Source organism: Anabrus simplex, chromosome 3 (genome assembly GCF_040414725.1).
Source record: "Anabrus simplex isolate iqAnaSimp1 chromosome 3, ASM4041472v1, whole genome shotgun sequence".
In the NCBI taxonomy this organism is placed as follows: Eukaryota; Metazoa; Arthropoda; class Insecta; order Orthoptera; family Tettigoniidae; genus Anabrus; species Anabrus simplex.
In genome coordinates, this window is record NC_090267.1 from 199,142,204 (window position 1) to 199,163,073 (window position 20,870).

Consider the following 20,870-nt stretch of genomic DNA (forward strand, 5'->3'; position numbering starts at 1 on the left):
GTCCTTTAAAGTGAGGTATGGTTCGTCAAATGACAGCTGTCAAAAAGCACGCGGCTTTGTTTACAAACAAGAGCACGTGGTCGTGATGTCACGGTCACGTGGTATACTGGGTCATCACCCAAAGATCAAAATCCACGCCCATGTGGTTAGAACTCGTCAAAAGCATGTCGATTTTAAATCCTCCATCTTGCGCAAGCGCCCTCGTCCGTCATCTTTTTCCATAAGGGTCCATTTATAGCTGCCATCTTTTGCAATCACTTATGGCCGGCATCTTTCTCCATAAGAACCTATGTATAGCAGCCATCTTGCGCAATTGCTCATAGCTGTCATCTTTCTCCATAGGAGCCCATGTATAGCCGCCATCTTTTGCAATCACTCATAGCTGGCATCTAGCGCAAGCACCCTTGGCCGTCTCATAACAGCCTATGTATATAAGCCATCGTGTGCAATTAGATAGCCGCCATCTTGCGCAAGCGCCCTTGGTCGTCTCGTGACAGCCTATGTATAGCAGCCATCTTGCGCAAGCGCCCTTAAGCCGTCTCGTAAGAGCCTATGTATACCCGCCAACTTGTAGAATTCTTGTGCAAGCGCCCTTAAGCCGTCTCATAAGAGTCTATGTATAGCCGCCACCTTGTAGAATTCTTGCGCAAGCGCATTTGGCCGTCTCGTTAGAGCAGCAATCACCTTGCGAAAGCGCCCTTAAGCCGTCTCATTAGAGCCTATGTCTAACAGCCATCTTGTGCAATTAGATAGCAGACATCTTGCGCAAGCGCCCTTAAGCCGCCTCATAAGAGCAGCCGCTAATCTCCATTCCCCTACTACTCAAAATAACGTCTCTTAAATATCCATTTCCCTACTATTCAAGATGGCGTCGGGAAAGGCATCTGGCAGTAAAACTGAGGTTAGGCCCCTCCAAGATAAGCGGCTCTGAGGTTAGGCTTGCTGTCTTACGTGTAAAACGTTAGGTTAAGCCCCTCCAAGATGGCGGATGTGAGGTTAAGCTCACGCTCTTAGGTGTCAAGAAGGGCATCTGGCCGTAAAACTGAGGTTAGGCCCATCCATGAGGTTAGGCTTGCTCTCTTACGCGTAAAAAGTTAAGCCCTCCAAGATGGCGGACGTGAGGTTAAGCATGCAGTCTTAGCCATCATAGCAATGACCTTCCCAGAGGTCAATGCGGTGGAGGCCTCTCCCGTGGACCTGTGGTGGCGGTGGTTCCAGAACAATCCACTCATACTACTGCTATCATAGAGCACTTCTTTTGGAAATGTAATTTGTTGCGAGTTTAAATGCAATGTGTGAAAGTTCGCTGTTGCCACAATGCTAAGAACTTATGTTCAATCACTACTGATCTCCATATAGGACAGTCGCCCAGGTGGAAGATTCCCTATCTGTTATTTCATAACAGTTTCTTAAATGATTGCAAGGAAATTGGAAATTCATCGACATCTCCCTTGGTGAGTTACTCCGATCCCTAACTCTCCTTCCTATAAACGAATATTTGCCACAATTTGTCGTTTTGAATTCCAACATTACTTTCATATCGTGATCTTTCCTACTTTTAAAGACAGCACTAAAACTTGTGCGATCCACGGTGAAAATACAACCATACAAATAAATATACACTAATATTTCCTTTTTCTTCATATGAGAGCAGGTTACCTTTATGAAAAACGAAAATTCCAACCGAAAATGTACCTGCTACGAATAATACAGTAGTATGTTTTCCCGAGCTGAGGGTGTGTTTGCTTTTGACTTTTTTGTAACACAGATTTATAGCAGGTCGTTTTATTTTTGATACAGATCAAGCATAAAAGTAATATAAATGCTTGGTAACCACGTGAACCTTCACGTGGTTATTTCTTGGGTTAATAATGTGGTGTACGCTCTGCCTTTTCTCCCCAAAATTAATGCGAGTAAAAGCAAAACCCAGTCTATAAATGTAGAACTAAATGCAGTTCATACAACGTAACCGTCTGTTAAACGAGTTTTGCATTTTTATACGTTCATTTTAAAGTGTTAAAATTAAACTGTTGGTTGTAGATAACATTTAGTTGTTAGAAGAAATGCAACTGAATAATTTAGGAATATTTCCTTGGCAATTTCTGTGAATTTGGGAAATAACAAGCAGTTCTTCCTGGTCAGTGGATTATTATTTGGGAAAACATGGGCTATTCCTAAACCATAAAAAATGATCCAAATGTCTGTTTGGAAGAGAGATTATCAAGAACGTCCTAAGAGGATAGTGCCAGAAGTGTCAAGAAAAACCAAGAAACCTACTCCTTTTATGGCTATCTAGAGATATATCTCCATATTTTCATTAATGCATAATAATTATTTGTTGGGTATATTTGCGAGTAAAACCCTCAAACTATGACCGCGTGGATCACTCTTCAAACCTACTTCTCCTAAAATTACATGGACCTAACTTACGATATATGACGCGATTACAGGTATTCATGATCTCTCCTGTTATATTAATGAAACATTTGTAAATATTTCGCAATTGCAAGTTACAGGCGTATCATGTCCTTGCATTGCACGGGTCGGACGGAAGAAACATTTCTCCTCTTTGTGTGACGTCATCAGAGCTACCGTACGGCCTGTAGATCACGAAAGCAGTGGCCCCACATACGGGCCCGGCAACGAGCATAGTGATTCACTTCATAGCCAGTTTATTACATGGCGCATGCGCTGTGAATCGTATACGTAGCTGTTTGCCGTGAAATATTCTTTGGTAGGCGCTATTGGAAACGCTTTTGGTGGCAAAATGACTGTGGTAATAGCGTTTATTTCACAGAGTGAAGAACAATTAGATTGATCTTTCTGGATTAGGACAGAATATTGTTGTAGCCTATCACTGACGATTCATTTTTTTTTTACAAATATTTCGGCTCTCGTTCTTTTAGTGAAAAGAAAGTGACATTGTAACTGCATAGAGTTTCCTCTTCATAGCCAGTCTATTACATAGGCTGGTGCATACACCGTGATTTGTGTACATAGCAGCTTCTTGTGGAACATTCTTTGGCTGGTGATACTGGAAGCATCTTTGGTGGTGAAGTGACTGTGTTTGTAGTGTTTATTTCAAATGAGTGAAAAACGTTAGGGCGATATTGCTGCAGAGTGGTAGAAAATCGTTTTATTATTGAAAAGTGACATTGTAACAGTGGGGAGACCAGTGCCGGCGATTCCAAAATTAACGTTTCTTCATAAGGAAAAGGGCAGAGATTGTTTTTTTGTCATTTTAATGTGAATCAATACGAGAAAAGTAATTGGCTAGCTGGAACTCGCCATTTTAAATTATTTTGTTGCCCATACTTATTATTTTGTAATGAACAAAATGGAGCAGGAAAGATCGCAAAATCATTTACATTCGTTTGTTCAGCTTACGTGCTTCGAAAGTGTTCGCATTGATAATTAACAGGATTAACAATTGAAAACTGATGTGGTGCGTCACAATAAAAATGTCAAGGACCGAGAAATATTAAAGCGCCTAATCGACGCATGGTGCAGTATGGCAGAAAATCGTTTTATTATTGAAAAGAGTGACATGGTCTTTAACATGCAAGAATTGCCTTTCAGAGGACACGACGAAAGTGAAGGTTCATTCAACAAAGGTAATTACGCATAACTTTTAAATATGTTGAGCAGCTATAACACCATTCTTAAAGAACATCTAGAGAATTCTTCAACTTTTCAGGGAGCATCAAACGGGATTCAAAACGACTTGATTACTGCTATCAGTAGCGTGTTAATGGAAACCATATGGAATAAGATTTCAATGGCCCAACATGTAACAATTATTTTAGATAAAACTTCCCATATTAGCAACTCACAATTCTCCACCACCCTCAGATATATTCATCATCAGACAGCGTAGGTTCAAGAAATGTTTATTCCCTTCCTTGACGTGAGTCCAGATAGATGCCATAATGGCTTACTTAAACATGTAATGGACGTAGTGACTTCCTATAACATCAGAGAAATATTGGTTGCCCAGACATGCGACGGTGCTGACGTTATGGCTGGTAAACTAAATGGACTAAAAAAGAAAGTTCAAGAAACGTACCCTATAGCTCTCTTTGTTCACTGTTTCAGTCAGGTTCTAAATCTGGTCTTATCTCAGTCAGCTATTAGTATTAATGAGTGCCGTACCTTTTTCCAAACTCTCAATGGTCTAAACAGCTTCTTCTCTAAGTCTTTAAAACGTACCCATGCTCGTACCGATTATACCAACAAGAATATTCCAGGAAATGCACCAACTAGATGGAATTTCTCTTCTGGAGTAATAAATGTTGTTAAATAGAACCGTGAATTGTTGGTGGACATCTTTCAATGTTTGCGAGACAACTCATCAGACTGGAAAAATGAAACTCTAGCCCTTGTACGTGGATATTTGTCTTTCTTTTCAGAGTTTGGGGCCAAATTCCTTCTTTGTGTTTTATCATATATCTATTCATATACTGACATTCTATATAACATTCTTCAGACAAAGCATTTGGACATACTGTGTTGTACAGAGAAGGTGAACGGAACAAAGTATATTATTTAGAATGAAAGAGAGATTTGAAAAATGTTTGTAATAGTATCGAATACGAAGAATGTTACTAAAGAGAAAACGCCTGGACGGTGATATCGTGAAATATAGGAGAATATATTTTGAAGTAATATACAATGTAACAAATCACACTAAAGATAGGTTTGAGAACTTGCCGCAACTGGCATTTATTTCATTACTTGATCCAACCAAATTTGAAGTTTAATTACTGCGTTGATGGGGTGAAAGTTCCCTTTGGGGATCATTGTAAATACCTAGGTATAAATATAAGGAAAGATCTTCATTGGGGTAATCACATAAATATGATTGTAAATAAAGGGTACATATCTCTGCACATGGTTATGAGAGTATTTAGGGGTTGTAGTAAGGATGTAAAGGAGAGAGCACATTTTTCTCTGGTGAGACCTCAACTTGAGTATGGTTCCAGTGTATGGGACCCTTACCAGGATTACTTGATTCAGGAACTGGAAAAAATCCAAAGAAAAGCAGCTCGATTTGTTCTGGGCGATTTCCGACAAAAGAGTAGCGTTACAAAAATGTTGCGAAGTTTGGGCTGGGAAGACTTGGTAGAAAGGAGACGAGCTGCTCAACCAAGTGGTATGTTCCGAGCTGTCAGTGGAGAGATGGCGTGGGAGGACATCAGTAGACGAATAAGTTTGGATGGTGTCTTTAAAAGTAGGAAAGATCACAATATGAAGATAAATTTGGAATTCAAGAGGACAAATTGGGGCAAATATTCGTTTATAGGAAGGGGAGTTAGGGATTGGAATAACTTACCAAAGGAGATGTTCAATAAATTTCCAATTTCTTTGCAATCATCTAAGAAAAGGCTAGGAAAACAACAGATAGGGAATCTGCCACCTGGGCGACTGTCCTAAATGCAGATCAGTTGTGATTGATTGATACAAATAAAATTTTCCTAATCCCACTCCAGAGACGCAGAAAATGAAACACGATTCAATGTTTGATATTGTTCGACTAAAAAATGAACTGAGAGTCTTATATTCAACGGGAGAGTTTAGTGGCAAATACACCCACGAACTGGCAACACATATACAATTGAAACAACTCCACACGCTATTTGCTGACCTAGGCTACATGCATTGACATTACTTGCCCTTCGTCGCCATAAGACCTATCTGTGTCGGTGCGACGTAAAGCCCCTAGCAAAAAAGAAAAAAAAAATTACTTGCCTTGACCATACCAAGCTCATCTGCAACAGCCGAAAGGTCATTTTCTGCCCTTAAACGGATCAAATCATTCCAAAGGTCAACACAAGGACAACAAATATTGAGTAGCCGTGTACTAATGTCCACGGAGAAGAAGTTGAGAGAAATCCAAAAATCGATAACATTCCACAGCGATGTCATTGAGAAGTTTTCCAAACAAGAACGCAGAATGGAGTTCTCATTCATGTAAGTAATGTAATTGTTTATTTTACTCATTTGTTACCAAAATCGGCATGGCACTGGTTTGATCTCAGAAATCATCAATTACATTCAACTAAAAATTTCCAATTATTAAACCAAGAATGGAAAATTGTTCAACACTTTGATATTATAGAAACAGACTTTCAACGTATTAGGTCGTGTTGCGTACAAACATCTCTTCAACACGTACTACATGTACGCAACAAGACCTAATATGTTGAAAGTCTGTTTCGATTACAATGCTGTCGTGAAAATTCAATATTCACTAAGATATAATTTTTGTTTTTTCATTTATTTTTCAATGGTGTTTACTGCTATTATGTTAATACCTATACAGTAATTACACTTCTAATTCTATAGTAATCGTCAGGGTCCATGGCTAAATGGTTAGCGTACTGGCCTTTGGTCACAGGAGTCCCTGATTTGATTCCCGGCATGGTCTGGAATCTTAAATATAAATGATTAATTCGTCTGGTACGGGGACTCAGTGTATGTGTCGTCTTCAGACTCATTTCATCCTAGTCACGATGCGCAGGTCTCCCGCGGGAGTCAAATCAAAAGACCTGGACCTAGCGAGCCGAAGTCCTGGAACACATCCCGGCACTAAAAGACATACGCCATTTCATTTTCTTACTTCTAATTCTGAGTGGGCTATGAATTTAAATATTGAAACCAGTAGTTTGGCCAGTGATTTAACGCAATGAAATAAGATAAATGTAAGCACAAAAGGTTCATGGGGCCAAAGGTTTATTCTTGCTTACAGAGCAAGGAGTAGGGGGTGGGTTATAAAATACGGTACTACGATACTACAAATATGCTCAGGTAATACTTGAACGGTCGCTAAGTAGCATGGAAACATGAACAGCCTACCCTGTTGCAGAAGGCACCGCACGCCTCTGCCATGTATTGAACTCGAAACAATGCCCGTGGTAGGTGACAGTGTTTCAATGTGTCTTCTGTGTCCCAAAAGGAAGAGGTGATTGGGATAATGTGTAGAGCAGCTAAATAGTGTTCTGTAGGTGTTAAGTGTTAGAAGTGCCAAGTGTAAATTATTCCAACTGACGCTGAAGATGAACGTTCCAAAATGAATTTTTAGATAACTTGATAAGTGTTATTCAAATGGTCGTTCAAATTTATAAAAATGTTAATCGGAGGGGGAGGGGGTTTGAATCATATCATTCATACCTCATAAAGACTTATATCATTGCCATAATCACCCTCATCGAAACTATGTTGATTACCTATCATCACCTGTGTAACTAAAATAACACGGAATAAAAATTGTAAAAAGAAGATGGAATAACAGAACTGAGAGAAAATATTAGGGTCATGTGCCTCTTGACAGGTCCAGGCTGGGCGTTCAAAGATTTGTTCGTGTTGACATAGATTGACTTAGAAGTACCTTAACTTTATTTTGCCTTCTGCAATACCTCAACAACAAAATCAATTTGAAAATTGAAATAATTTTTATGTTTAAAGGAAATGTGAAGTTCAGTTCTAGCCTAGTAAATTGTGTTCGCATTATGGTAGGATCATAATGAATAGGCGAAAAGGTAATATTGTATCTTTGTCAATAATAATAATAATAATAATAATAATAATAATAATAATAATAATAATAATAATAATAATAATTTGGCCGTGTATTTGACCTCCCCTCCCCCTTATACAACTTGCTATGTATATTTTAATGGGTTTCAACTCACTACTGTGTTAATTCCCCCCTTTGAGTTATGCCCTCGGGCAAATAGTAATAAAGCATTCCCAAATTATGGCCCCAGGATAAAGGAGTTTATCCGCCTTGGGAGCGATCTGACCTGTACTTGCCTCCCTTTTGGTTTCCCCTCCCTTGCCCCTGTGGAAGCACCATGCCCTGCGGCGCAGCCTATTATATGTGTGTCGCTTTGCGTAACGTGGCCTTGCATCATCGCTACTCTCGGTGAGGCCGTGCGGGCTCGCTGGGAGTAATCATTCGTTTCTTGCTCTGTCACCTGAGCACTTCACGGCTCCGTCTTCAAACCTAGGACCGCTAGGGGTATGGGAGGTAAGCATCTAAGTCTTGATTAGACTCACGCATGATGGGAGGACATTCCTTCGCTTGTAAGCCACTGAAAGGCGCTAACTGACGTTTTAAGGCATTATGAGTGCCAAGCTGCTTTCGGTGTTCATCTATCTTGTTAAATAAACTTTGTCAAGCTGATTGCCTACGGGTATTAGGTTTTTTCGCCCTCTGGGTGGTATCTTATCATCGTGTAGTCTAGATCCTATGGGGCCGCACCTTCTTATAGTTTTGCCAGTGATAATTAACGGTACAATAATAATAATAACGATTGAGAAAGGCCTAAGGAGCTTATATGATTTTTAACATTTGCAATCTATGAAATTAAATTATGGTTTCCTTCTGGGAACTTAATTTTTGAAATAATAATGTTATTGGCTTTACATCCCACTAACTTCTTTTACGGTTTTTGGAGACGCCGAGGTGCCGGAACTTAGTTTCCCAGGAGTACTTTTATGTGCCAGGCAATCTACCTACACGAGGCTGACGTATTTGAGCACCTTCAAATTTCACATAACTGAGCCAGGATCAAACCTGCCAAGTTGTAGTCAGAAGACCAGTGCCTCAAGCCGCTGAGTCACTCAGCCCGGCTCTGCTAAGATAAAACTAATATCTACTGAATTTTGATCATCCTCAATGACGCGTCACCGTTTCCGCTGATAGCTGCCTGTGTGATGACCATAAATTTAAGTCTAAGAATGGCATTCTTATTAAAATTGAAGTGTTCTTTTAATACCTAAAAACTATTCACCCAGAGCAAGTGTAGGTAAGGTAAGGGTTATTCTGCCCGAAGGCAGGTCCGAACCTCCGCAGAGGTGTTCCTGAGCCGGAGTTTACGTGCGGGAGGGTGGCTAGTTCCCTTCCGCTCCTCTATTCTCTTACCCCCCCCCCCCCCAACAGCGCGTTGCAACCCTACCAACTCCTGACCACGCCCAATGTTGCTTAACTTCGGAGATCTCACGGGATCCGGTGTTTCAACACGGCTACGGCCGTTGACAAAGCAAGTGTAAGTAACGTTAAATCGTATGAAGACTCCATCGCATGTCTCGATTGAAACGACGCGAACATTAACGACGTCTTCAATGAAAATTAAAATGATATTCAGGACAAAATATAACCGCAAATATCATAGACAGTTTCTGAAACACTCACTCTCCCTTGCCACCACTGTGTGTGCCCAGAGTTTGATATAGCCTATGTATGCAGCCTTCTACTAAGGAAGTGACTACAATACTTTCAGCTATACCGCATACATCAACAAGTAATCGTTTGACCCAGGTAATATACTTGAGTTTTGCTCAAAGAACGAGCTCCTCAGCTATCCGTCCCAAAAAGTGCCAACAATATCATTTCATTTTCGTCCGGTAATTTTCCACATGTCCGCCTCTGTGGTATAGTGGTTAGCGTGATTAGCTCCCACCCCATGAGGCCCGAGTTCGATTCCCGGCTCTGCCACGAAAATTTGAAAAGTGGTACGAGGGCTGGATAGGGGTCCACTCAGCCTCGGGAGGTTAACTGAGTAGAGGTGGGTTCGATTCCCACCTCAACCATCCTGGAAGTGGTTTTCCATGGTTTCCCCCTCCTCCTCCAGGCAAATGCCGGGATGGTACCTAACTTAAGGCCACGGCCGCTTCCTTTCCTCTTCCTTGCCTGTCCCTTCCAATCTTCCCATCCTCCCCACCAGGCCCCTATTCAGCATAGCAGGTGAGGCCGCCTGGGCGAGGTACTGGTCATACTCCCCAGTTGTATCCCCCGACCAAGAGTCAGAAGCTCCAGGACACTGCCCTTGAGGCGGTAGAGGTGGGATCCCTCGCTAAGTCCGAGGGAAAACCGAACCTGGAGGGTAAACAGGTGATGATGATGATGAATTTTACATATAATTGGAAGAAGTGTTATGTAAGACATGTTAACAAGACGAGAGTGTTAGAATGGGATTTGATAATACATGCCATTTGTAATGTTATCAATATTATCTCATGTGATACAAACAATTTATTACGTATATGGATCTGTGAGCCAATATGTTCATGTACCTCAGTATGGAGTTGTGCGAAAACTTATAATAGTGTCCAATTTTAATATTCATGAACATTATTTCTGATGCAGGATGCTCTGAATAAAAGTCAGCAGGTAGATGCCTCACATGTACGGATTTCTCCAAAGCTTTGAATTCCATACATGAAGCTTCGTTTACTACATTTCCAGCGTATGGAAACATTTTAAAAAGGTTTTTTTTTTGTTTTGTTTTGTTAGGGGCTTTACGTCGCACCGACACAGAGAGGTCTTATGGCGACGATGGGATAGAAAAGGCCTAGGAGTTGGAAGGAAGCGGCCGTGGCCTTAATTAAGGTACAGCCCCAGCATTTGCCTGGTGTGAAAATGGGAAACCACGGAAAACCATTCTCAGGGCTGCCGATAGTGCGATTCGAACCTACTATCTCCCGGATGCAAGCTCACAGCCGCGCGCCTCTACACGCACGGCCAACTCGCCCGGTTTAAAAAGGTATAGATTCATCTTATGAATAAGAATATACGCTTTAAAATAAAACGAACTATCATCCAGTCCTTTTAATTCTTAATAAAGTGTACCACACGGATTTCTTTACAGTGTTCACAGATACATTTGCTTCTTAGGAACTACCTTTAATTTAAAACTCTCCCGAGGGGCAGGAAAGGAGTTGGATAAAATAATAATAATAATAATAATAATAATAATAATAATAATAATAATAATAATAATAATAATAATAATAATAATCGTATGGCCTCACTTACAGTATTGGCGATATTTTCATTTGAAACCATATAAGCTGCCTGTGGGACAATTTTAATGTTGCGTTTTACTCTACCAGATGGCAGAGAAACCGGACTGCTGTGGTATCTAGAAATGAGGTTCTTAATTGATTGTTAAGTAAATAACAAATGTGTCACCAGAGAGTTTTTACGAACGTACGTGTCAACATGCAGTCCGAATTGACATTTTTAGCACATCAAATATTGGACTGCCTCTGCCCGATTTGATACACACGACATTGGGATCGGGAGGTGGTGATGGTGTTGTTGGTGGTGGTGATTATTGTTTGAAGAGGAAGTAGACCTAGGCAACCTCCCTATTAACACTAACCAGAGGGAAAAAAGGAAGTAGTCCGACAATAATAACGGTATCTGGAAGGAGTTCAAACTAGTCTCGCCGGATGGAGAGAAAGATTGCCTAAGTATAGTACTTCTATGTACTCCAGTTATTATTATTATTATTATTATTATTATTATTATTATTATTATTATTATTATTATTATTATTATTGATATCAGTGTAAGAGATGGTCAGTCGTTATCCTTCTTCTCTCAAGATAGCGGGTTCGATTCCAGATGATAAATAATATCGCGAACCACGTCTAAAATATGTATTACTAGTAGGGCTTAATCAAACAAAATATTTTCGTAGTGATTTTATTCACTTCTAACATTAACTTCTACGATAAACTGCATAATTACACGATAACCTGCACTTATTTTGGAATGAGGGATAAACGTTTTCCCGCAAATAAAGAATGTGTACTACTGTATTATTTGAGACAGGAAATTTCATCAAATTCGCCAGATTTTTTTCGCGCCAGCCAACCCAGTGGTGTTTAAAGTAGCTTGTTTGCCTCTTACCCGGAAGTTCTGGGTTTGACACGTGGCCAGTCGAAGGATTTTAATTCCAGACTGAGGGCTGGAACGGGGTTTACGCAGCCTTGCAAGACCAACTGACGAGCTGTTTAGTACGAGAGACAGTGGATCCGGTCAAGAGAGCCAGGAGGTACAGCTATGGATGTCATGACGCTTGTCATATGGCAACCTAGCATGTGCAGACCATCTCGCTGGACATCAGTCGTCTTGGGCGACCAAAGTCCTTATAGGCTGTTGCACTGTCTTGTGCGTCAGACTATTCTTCAACTTAAATATCAATAAACTTTTCCATGCCCTTAAAAACAACTTCTCAAAATTAGTCGGTAAGCTACTTCCAGATTGAAAAATAACGTTAAAAGTCTCCTAACGGCAACAGATTATAGAATTTGATTTACACATGAATTTCAAGTTAACTTGATCTGTAAATCCCAATTAAATAGCCGGATTAATTGGTTAATTTCTTAGCCTATAAGATGTCAAAATAAAAATACGAATATTGTATCTCTTTGTGAATGACGTACTTGGTGGTGGCTGTAAATGTAGTGATACTTATAGGAAGTCCAACTGCACAAACACCCTTTCGCAATACCAGTCACAGGATGCATGTATGAGGTCCGATTGTTCCAAGAATGAGGATATCGCCAATAGAAAGAGAAAGGCCATGAAGCGCGGGAAATTTAAAGACTCCAAACCTAATAGGGTTGGAATCTGAAGAGAGCAATCGTTCAGTAAGGAATTTCTGCTAGGAAAGAGCAAAAGTGGGGAGACTAGAAGCCATGCCACATTCAGCTAGGGCCCTGTGGTCGTCAACCCACGATCCCAAGAGGGAAGTCTATGAGGAGCCCTCCTTCAAGCGACTCTTACGACAGGATTTATTCTACCTCCCTCCAACATAAAGGGCTCTTAAACTTGCTAGACCGAAAATGTTACCATGTGTACTTGTTTTACTAAAGAGGGCTGCTTACTGCACTGGTATCGTTACTTGCAAGACGCAGAATATCTTTGTTATCTTCTGGAAGGTCGCAAATTATCTTATCTACTGTGACCAATAAAGAATCATCTTCTTCCAGAGGTCCAGATATGGTGTACTGTTCCCACCTGTATAAAAGACCTTACTTGACGCATACGTCTTGCACGTGGTCATTAATTACAGAAGTTGACACTTCACATCAGTGTGAATTAGACACCATCGCTCTCCAAAGCACTGTTCGTGTGGCGTGCATAGTATCGTGTCCTTGTCAGACTAGCAAGAACATAACGTAAATCCTTGGCTAACTTGGACTAAGAGAATTTACTCCAGCAATCTTCACTTCCTCAGAAACCGAAAGTTTAAAGTAATACGCATACTAAGGTAAGAAAAATATTTTCTTAGTAACAATATATTTTCAATTAAATTTTCAACTCATATCTCCCCCTATTATGAACTTCTCTCCTGGTTAAAAATCGATAAACTACGACATCTTCACGTTGCTACTCTCGTATTTCGTCTGCTGATTGAATCTAAACCCCAGTATTTATCCTCAAAGTTTAATTTCCTCTCCTCCTCTCATGAACACAACACACGATCGACTACGACACTCTCAGTTCCTGGGCATCGCTCATCTTCATTTAACCGCTCCTTTCAAGTGTCTGGTGCAAGGCTATGGAATTCCCTTCCAGTTAGTGTTAGGAATTGCACTTCCTTAGCTTCTTTCAAGCGGTCTTGCCGAGATTACCTATTAAATGTATAACCAGCTTGTATGAATGGCAGTATGAATGGAAGAATGAATGAGGTTAGGATTTATATTTTGTTAAATTATTTCATTATTCTGTTTTATAAAGTTTATTAGATTGGTTAAGTGTAAGAGAGGGCCGTGAGCCTTAACTTCGCCACAAATGAAGGCATGAAATAAATAAACAAATAAATAAATAAATAAATAAATAAATAAATAAATAAATAAATAATGATTATGCTATTTGTTTTACTTTTTCCATCGCTTTTCCCCACACCATGGTGGGGCCACAGGTGCGAATACGATCACGCGTGTGGACATGGCCCATTTATAATGATAACGTTCCTAGGGGAGGGATGTTCTCATTATTGCGTATTTCTGTGTTGGGTGATAGTGCAGTGTGTTGTTTATGAATGATGAGGTGTATATTAAGTTAAACTCCAGCACTCAGTTGCCGAGCCAGAGGAATTAACCAGAAGTGGATAACACCCTGCCGGAAATAGAACCTGACACCCTCTGAGCCGAATGCCGTTAACGCTGACCATTCAGCCAAGGATTTGGATGATAATAACAATAATAATAATAATAAAAGCGTTATACATTTTAACGTCCCTCCAATTGCTATATCGCACTAAATTTTAAGAGACGCCGACACTCTGCCAATAACCGATTCCAAATCAGATTGCATTTACTGGATCCATCCAATTCGAGATCATCCTCTTACTACGTGACGGTTTAACTGCTAACGCTTTCTCATAAGCGTTTCATCTCGGCGATGAATATCTATATACTAAACAATGTAGTCACAGGACTCTTACAAAGTTATTACTATCGAAGTACCGCTTCCAGTGAAAGGACCAAAAGAATTTCCACAACTCTGTTTTCGAAACTGGAAAGCCTTGTCGTAAATTCCATACCCAGTGTCTATGTTTGTAGTATTTTACTTTTGTGTTACTTGATAGGAATTATTATTATTATTATTATTATTATTATTATTATTATTATTATTATTAGGGAGAATCTTAGCCGATAAATCTACTGAATACGGTGACTAGATGGCTCCCGGTATAAGCCAAAGGCTTCTTAGAAGGGTTGATGAGTGGGTAATGGTCTAGAGAAATGAAACATTAACCGGTCAAAGACGTAGAATGCAGCAGGCATTACATTACAGGTACTTATTGATCTCTCAAAGACATGGGAGAGGGTAGTGTGGAAAATTGCATCAAAATTAGCCAACCAGGCAATACCTGAACGTTAACGATATCATTTTAGAAGGCCGGCAGCGATATACATGGGTGTTTACCTAAGTCGTGGTGAGGTGGTTACTTCCGTGTGCCCGGGGACCTGACCAGGGTCGCAGAGACCGGCAGATTGAATCTGGAGGGCTGGGTGGTCTGTAGTTGGAAGGTTATTCTGTAGATTAATTGGAAGAGTGGGGTTGGATGTGTAACCGTGACTTGCTTGATTATACAAATAAATAAATAAATAAATAAATAAATAAATAAATAAATAATAATAATAATAATAAAAATAATAATAATAATAATGAAATTTAAACACAATGAAAGGACATTTAAGGTTCAACAAAACATCGCAGCACTTAAGTAAACAAACATGCCAGGAAACATGACAACTACAGAATTGATGTTGAAAACGGCATGGAACCCTGAAAGGTAAAGGAACGTAGCATTTTGCGAAGAAGAAAACATAGAGGGTAATTGCCCTTGGATCACACACATTTATTTCAATGGGAAACAAATCAAATATTCAAAACGAAACGAAACAAATCAAAAAATCAAATATAAAGATCTTTATAAAGGGAAATTAAAAGGTTGTTCAGCATGCCTGTAAACATGCGCATTACGTTAAAAGGAATTGAATCACTTAATTTGAATTGAAAGGAAATTATCCAACAATACATTATGATAAAATGAGGGCTAATCCCCATCTACACAAAGTAGAAATAAGACCAAACACAGAGATACAGAAACATTGCATCACTACCCAAAACACTTCAGGTAATGAGCACAGATTTTCAGTACTTATGTAAGGTGACACAGAAATATGGGGAGGCAAAACCTGAGGGATAATTACAAGTTACAAAGTTAAAGAGGTACTACATCTTAGCTGAAAAGCTAAGTCATTTCAAAAAATTTAGCGGTGAACGTAAGACTCGAGGATATACTCCTCTCGCGCAAAAAAAAAATAAATTATTACATTTAAATTAAGTTATAAACCGAAATAAAAATAGAACCAGTGCTTACGCTGCGCCGGGTTTTCCCACGAGGGGACACAAGGAGGAACACGTCCGCTCACTAAGATGGTCAAATGATCAAAGACACAGATCCTATAATGCTCCTTCAAAGGAGCAATGTAAGAGCGAGAAACAGGAATTGGTGCAACCACCAAAGAGAACCAATCAGAATGTAGAATTTCCCTTCGACTTTCAAATTCACTAATGATATTAGCTCTTATTTTCTTCAATCAACAGTCTCTTCGTCCTTGCTGACACAGTAATAATAAATGTTCGAGAATAATCTTCGTTTACGCAACAGGAAACGCGCTTCCAGAACTGCGCATGTAGGTACAAGAAACGAAAATATTAAATAATAAATGATAATTTTTATACAATACGTAAGAGTTTCTAAAACAGAATTTAAAATGATCCAAAATTCCAAATGGAATAACATCTTATCAACAGAAGTAATATTAAATTAAGATGTATCAATATATTCCCACTGCTGTCTTTATACCGCCACATCCACCACCTCACAAACTCCAGCTATGTTCGATAACTGACAAAAAAATTCAGGTTAATTGAAGGGTTTGCCTCGATTGCGCTCGTGAATGATCGGCTGTTGAGAGTGGTCTTGCATTACTGTAGTGATAAAATAGTTAAAACCTATTGAAATTGTTTAATTTTGTGTGTGTGTGATCCATTTGGTGCCATATATATATTGGTGTTTAGTGCGAGTTGGTAGAAATTGGGAGAAGTGATATTTATTTTAATTTTATAACAAGTAATTCAGTTGGTGTTCACTAGAGTAGGTTTCTAGGTTGAGTAGGCTAGCTAGGTGTACCTTGTTTCTAATTTAGGTTTAGCAAATACTTTATGTAATAATATTTACATTTTTTCAATAATATATTTAAAAATCAAAGGCAGATTATCATATGAGTTGTAACTTACGCAAATTTTCCGGTATTTCGTATAGATATCCGTTCAAAAGATCACGAAGTTAACAATTTATTCAATTAAATAACACGATACGCCTGTAAATTTCGATTTAAAAAGAAGTTAAGAGAATACACTGTATTTTACTGGATAATTACTCAACAGTTTTGTTGACGAATGTTGCACTCCGACAAGATCAAAGAGTACATGCACTTTGCACTTGTGTAAACAAATACAAAAATCAGCTGATTACTGTATTCTGATAATTTGTAGTCTAATTTGTAGGCCAAAAGCAATCTAAAAATTGAAGAAAAATTAATATATCAAATAATTTGGTACTATCGGTTATGTTCCTTCCCTTGTACTTTGGACCTTCCTTTATGCATCGAGTAAAAGTTAATAATCAAATTCCTATATCCTATTAATATTGTAGTCCAAGCCCCCGGCGTAGTTTTGACAGAAATTATTGTAGACATCCTCTTATTTTTCGACATTTAAGGGAACTTTTATTCTCCGTTCCGCGTAGTAGGGAAAATAATAGTCATTCACCAGCTGTAAAAGTCATATAAGCACATTTCAGTTGAGAATTGTAGTGTAGATACGGTGTATATATATAGTACAGTATCTTGCCTGCTATATTCGTGTGTACCTTTGTGTGTGTATCCATTAGAGCATAGTAAGGTAAAATAGTACTATTAATAATCAGCCTGTGCATTTAGCTTTGTTGGTAATCTTTAAGTAGCTCTTGCAAATTTCAAAAGTGCAATTTTCATTTCTGTTTGTGCTTAGTAGTAACATATTGTAATTGAGAAACGTCTGAATGCAGCTTAAAATTATTGTAGTACACTGTCGTATATGAGAAATGTCTTGTTAGAAATTAATGAGGTTATTCTATTATTATAAAGTATTTGTGTAGTATAGTAGAAGTATCAGTAGAAACTCTCTTACTAGAACTCTGTTGTTGTAATTAGGATAGGCTTAATTGCAGTTTAGAATTCTGCAGTTATTGGGCATTCCTTTCGGTATGCAGGCATTAACGGCAGTTTTTATCTTGTTAGGGTGTTGTAGGATAATATAGAGTACGACTAAGTAGTATTGTAGTGTAGTAGTATATTAACTACATTACTGTCGTCTGATTTTTGCGTACTATACTAGACAATATTACTTCCCTTTCATTTCATTTTGCACATGAAAGTTACTTTATTTTTCCATCTATTTTCAATTTTCCATAAAGAATGACTAAGGAATGCAAGTTACCGAGCTCGATAGCTGCAGTCGCTTAAGTGCGGCCAGTATCCAGTATTCAGGAGACAGTGGGTTCGAACCCCACTGTCGGCAGCCCTGAAGATGGTTTTCCGTGGTTTCCCATTTTCACACCAGGCAAATGCTGGGGCTGTACCCTAAATTAAGGCCACGGCAGCTTCCTTCCCATTCCTAGCCCTTTCCTGTCCCATCGTCGCCACAAGACCTATCTGTGTCGGTGCGACGTAAAGCAACTTGCAAAAAAAAAAAAAAAAAAAAAAAAAAAAAGACTGCAAGTGTAGGAATTGTGGGAGTGGCCAGGCATTAAGGAGTATGAGGGAGGAATTAGGGGGTTTGAGGGAGATAATTATGCCCAGAAGGACGGTAGGCCTCCCTCAAACAATGTACGGGATACAGTAGGTGTAAAAGAGGGACGGGAACGAAAGTGGGGAATGGTAGAAAACAGGTGATCTAATGTTTTAAGGGGAAGGAGATTGCAGGCTAAGGGCTCTATTCAAGGCCAGAATTCAATACAGGTGTCTGTGAGAAATCGGTACGAGTCATTGCAGGTAGAACAACACAGGGAAGGTGAGGAACAGGGAACTGCAGATGAGATGTGTGGAATTAGGAGGGAGGGAAAAGGTAGGAAATGTAGAGTGAAGGATAGGAAAAGACAGATGGAACAGGGCCATGGGAGGGAGAAAATGGAGGAGGAAGTAGCTTCTGCAGCTGTCAGGAAAGACAAGACTGACCAGGAAGGGGTGGGGATAAAATGAGGTGGGTAGGGGTAGAGTTGAGACTCTGGTTATAGGGGATAGATATTTGGGGAAAGTGTGTGGAGGAAAGGAAACCAGGGTAGAGTGTTATCCAAGGATTATGTTGAGGCAGATATTGAGGAAAGTAGAAGAGAAGGAGGAGGGGAAGTAGAAGGTGGTAGTGTTTCAGGTTGGTACCAACAACGTAAGGCAAGCAGGTATAAGTACCAACATAGCTGGAGATGTGTGGGTTCTGGTAAATGCAGCGCGGGTGAGGTTTAAGGAGTGTTCTAGGGAGCAGTGATACGGGTACAGGGATCTGGAAGTCAAGTAGGGATGACATAAAATGTTAGTGTTGAAATGTAGAAGTATTGTAAAGAAAGAAATAGAATTAAGTAATTTACTAGATATATACTTATTAGATATTGTAATAGGAGTAGAATCATGGCTGAGAAATGATATAATGGATGCAGAAATTTTGTCATGGAAGTGGAGTATGTATAGTAGAGATAGAATAGGAATGGGAGGAGATGGAGTATTCATTCTGGTGAAAGAAGAATTTGTAAGCTACGAAAAAGTTAAGATGATGAATATGAAATTTTAGGTGTAAGGCTAATTTCGAAATATAATAGACAACTTGATGTCTTTGGAGTGTATAGACCACGAAAGGGGAGTACTGAAGCTGATTCAGAATTATTTGATAAGATAATCAGCTATGTGGGAAGCGACATGGAAAGGAATGTGATTGTAACAGGAGATCTCAATTTACCAAATGTAAATTGGGAAGACAATGCGAACGACAGGAGGCATGACCAACAAACGGTAAATAAGTTAATATGGGAAGGACAACTGATTCAGAAAGTGATGGAACCAAATAGAGGGAAGAATATCCTGGACTCGGTACTTGTAAAACCAGATGAGCTCTATAGAACAACCAAATTAACAGATGGTATTAGTGATCATGAAGCTCTTTTGTAGTAGTTAAAAATAAATGTGATAGAAAGGATGGTATTAAGAGTGGTATTATTAGGCAGTACCATATGACTGATAAAGCAGGCATGAGGGAGTTATTAAAATGTACCGGTAACTATGATCAGTGGTAAACGATAATTAAAAAGGTAAACAGACTTTGAGATGGGTTTAAAGCAATTGTTGAGGAATGTGAAATCAGGTTTTTACCTTTAAACGTGGTAAGGAATAGTAAAGACCTAAATCATTATAATAGAGAAATAAAGAGACTAAGAAGGAGGTTCAGATTGGAAAGAAATAGTGTTAGGAATGGTGGCGGATGTTATGAGAAATTGAAGGAACTTACTAGGAAACTGAATCTGTCAAAGAAGTCAGCTAAGGCTAGCACGATGGCAAGCATAATTGACAGTCACACAAATTCCAGTGAAAAATGGAAGGATATGTATATGTACTTTAAGTCAGAAACAGATTCCAAGAAGGATATTCCAGGAATCATTAGTGAAGTCCGACTCGTTGGCTGAACGGTCAGCGTACTGGCCTTCGGTTCAGAGGGTCCCGGGTTCGATTCTCGGCCGGGTCGGGGATTTTAACCTTAATTGGTTGATTCCAATGGCCCGGGGGCTGGGTGTATGTGTTGTCTTCATCATCATTTCATCTTCATCACGACGCGCAGGCCGCCTAAAGGCGTCGAATAGAAAGACCTGCACCTGGCGAGCCGAGCCCGTCCTGGGATATCCCGGCACTAAAAGCCATACGACATTTCATTTCATTAGTGAACAAGGGTAGAGTGCATGTGACACAGAAGAATTCAGTCAACAGTATGCAAAGATTGTTGGTTGTAATGGTAATGCCCATATAGATGAGGTCACTATTGCTAAAGAAGTATTAAAATTTGCAAATGATAAGAACGAGATTTACAATAAGGTAGAAAAGTTGAAAACTAGAAAAGCGACTGGAATTGTTAAGATATATAGGAATATACTAAAGACAATGAGTTGGGATATAGTACCATATCTGAAGTACTTGTACGACTATTCACCATGAAGGAGCTATACCAAATGAATGGTGAGTTACTCTAGTAGCTCCTGTGTATAAAGGAAAGGGTGATAGACGTAAAGCTGAAAATTAAAGGCCAGTAAGTCTGACATACGTAGCCTGTAAGCTTTGGGAAGGCATTCTTTCTTATTATATTGTAACAGTAAATGTGGTACTTCGGTAGAGATGAAACGCAGGGCGTGTACCATTCGTTGAAGTGCATACAGAGGGAGAGGGTTTGTTTAAATAAATCTTTAAAAAAAATCCAG

The 20,870-nt window shown here is 39.3% G+C and overlaps 1 protein-coding gene across 4 annotated transcripts in view; it reads left to right on the forward strand.

The window, feature by feature from the left end:
- The window catches only part of LOC137498893 (UDP-glycosyltransferase UGT5-like), a 361,857-nt gene that overhangs the window by 180,433 nt on the left and 160,554 nt on the right, over positions 1-20,870 (forward strand). Inside the window, exon 1 of one of the 4 annotated variants that reach the window (XM_068226628.1) lies at positions 7,904-8,029. The exons of 2 other annotated variants lie outside the window; for them this stretch is intronic. The gene's annotated coding sequence lies outside the window, so the exon portion shown is untranslated. Of the gene's footprint in view, positions 1-7,903; positions 8,030-12,936; positions 13,068-20,870 lie in introns of those variants that run through there. One more of the 4 variants, XM_068226629.1, reaches the window with a different exon arrangement.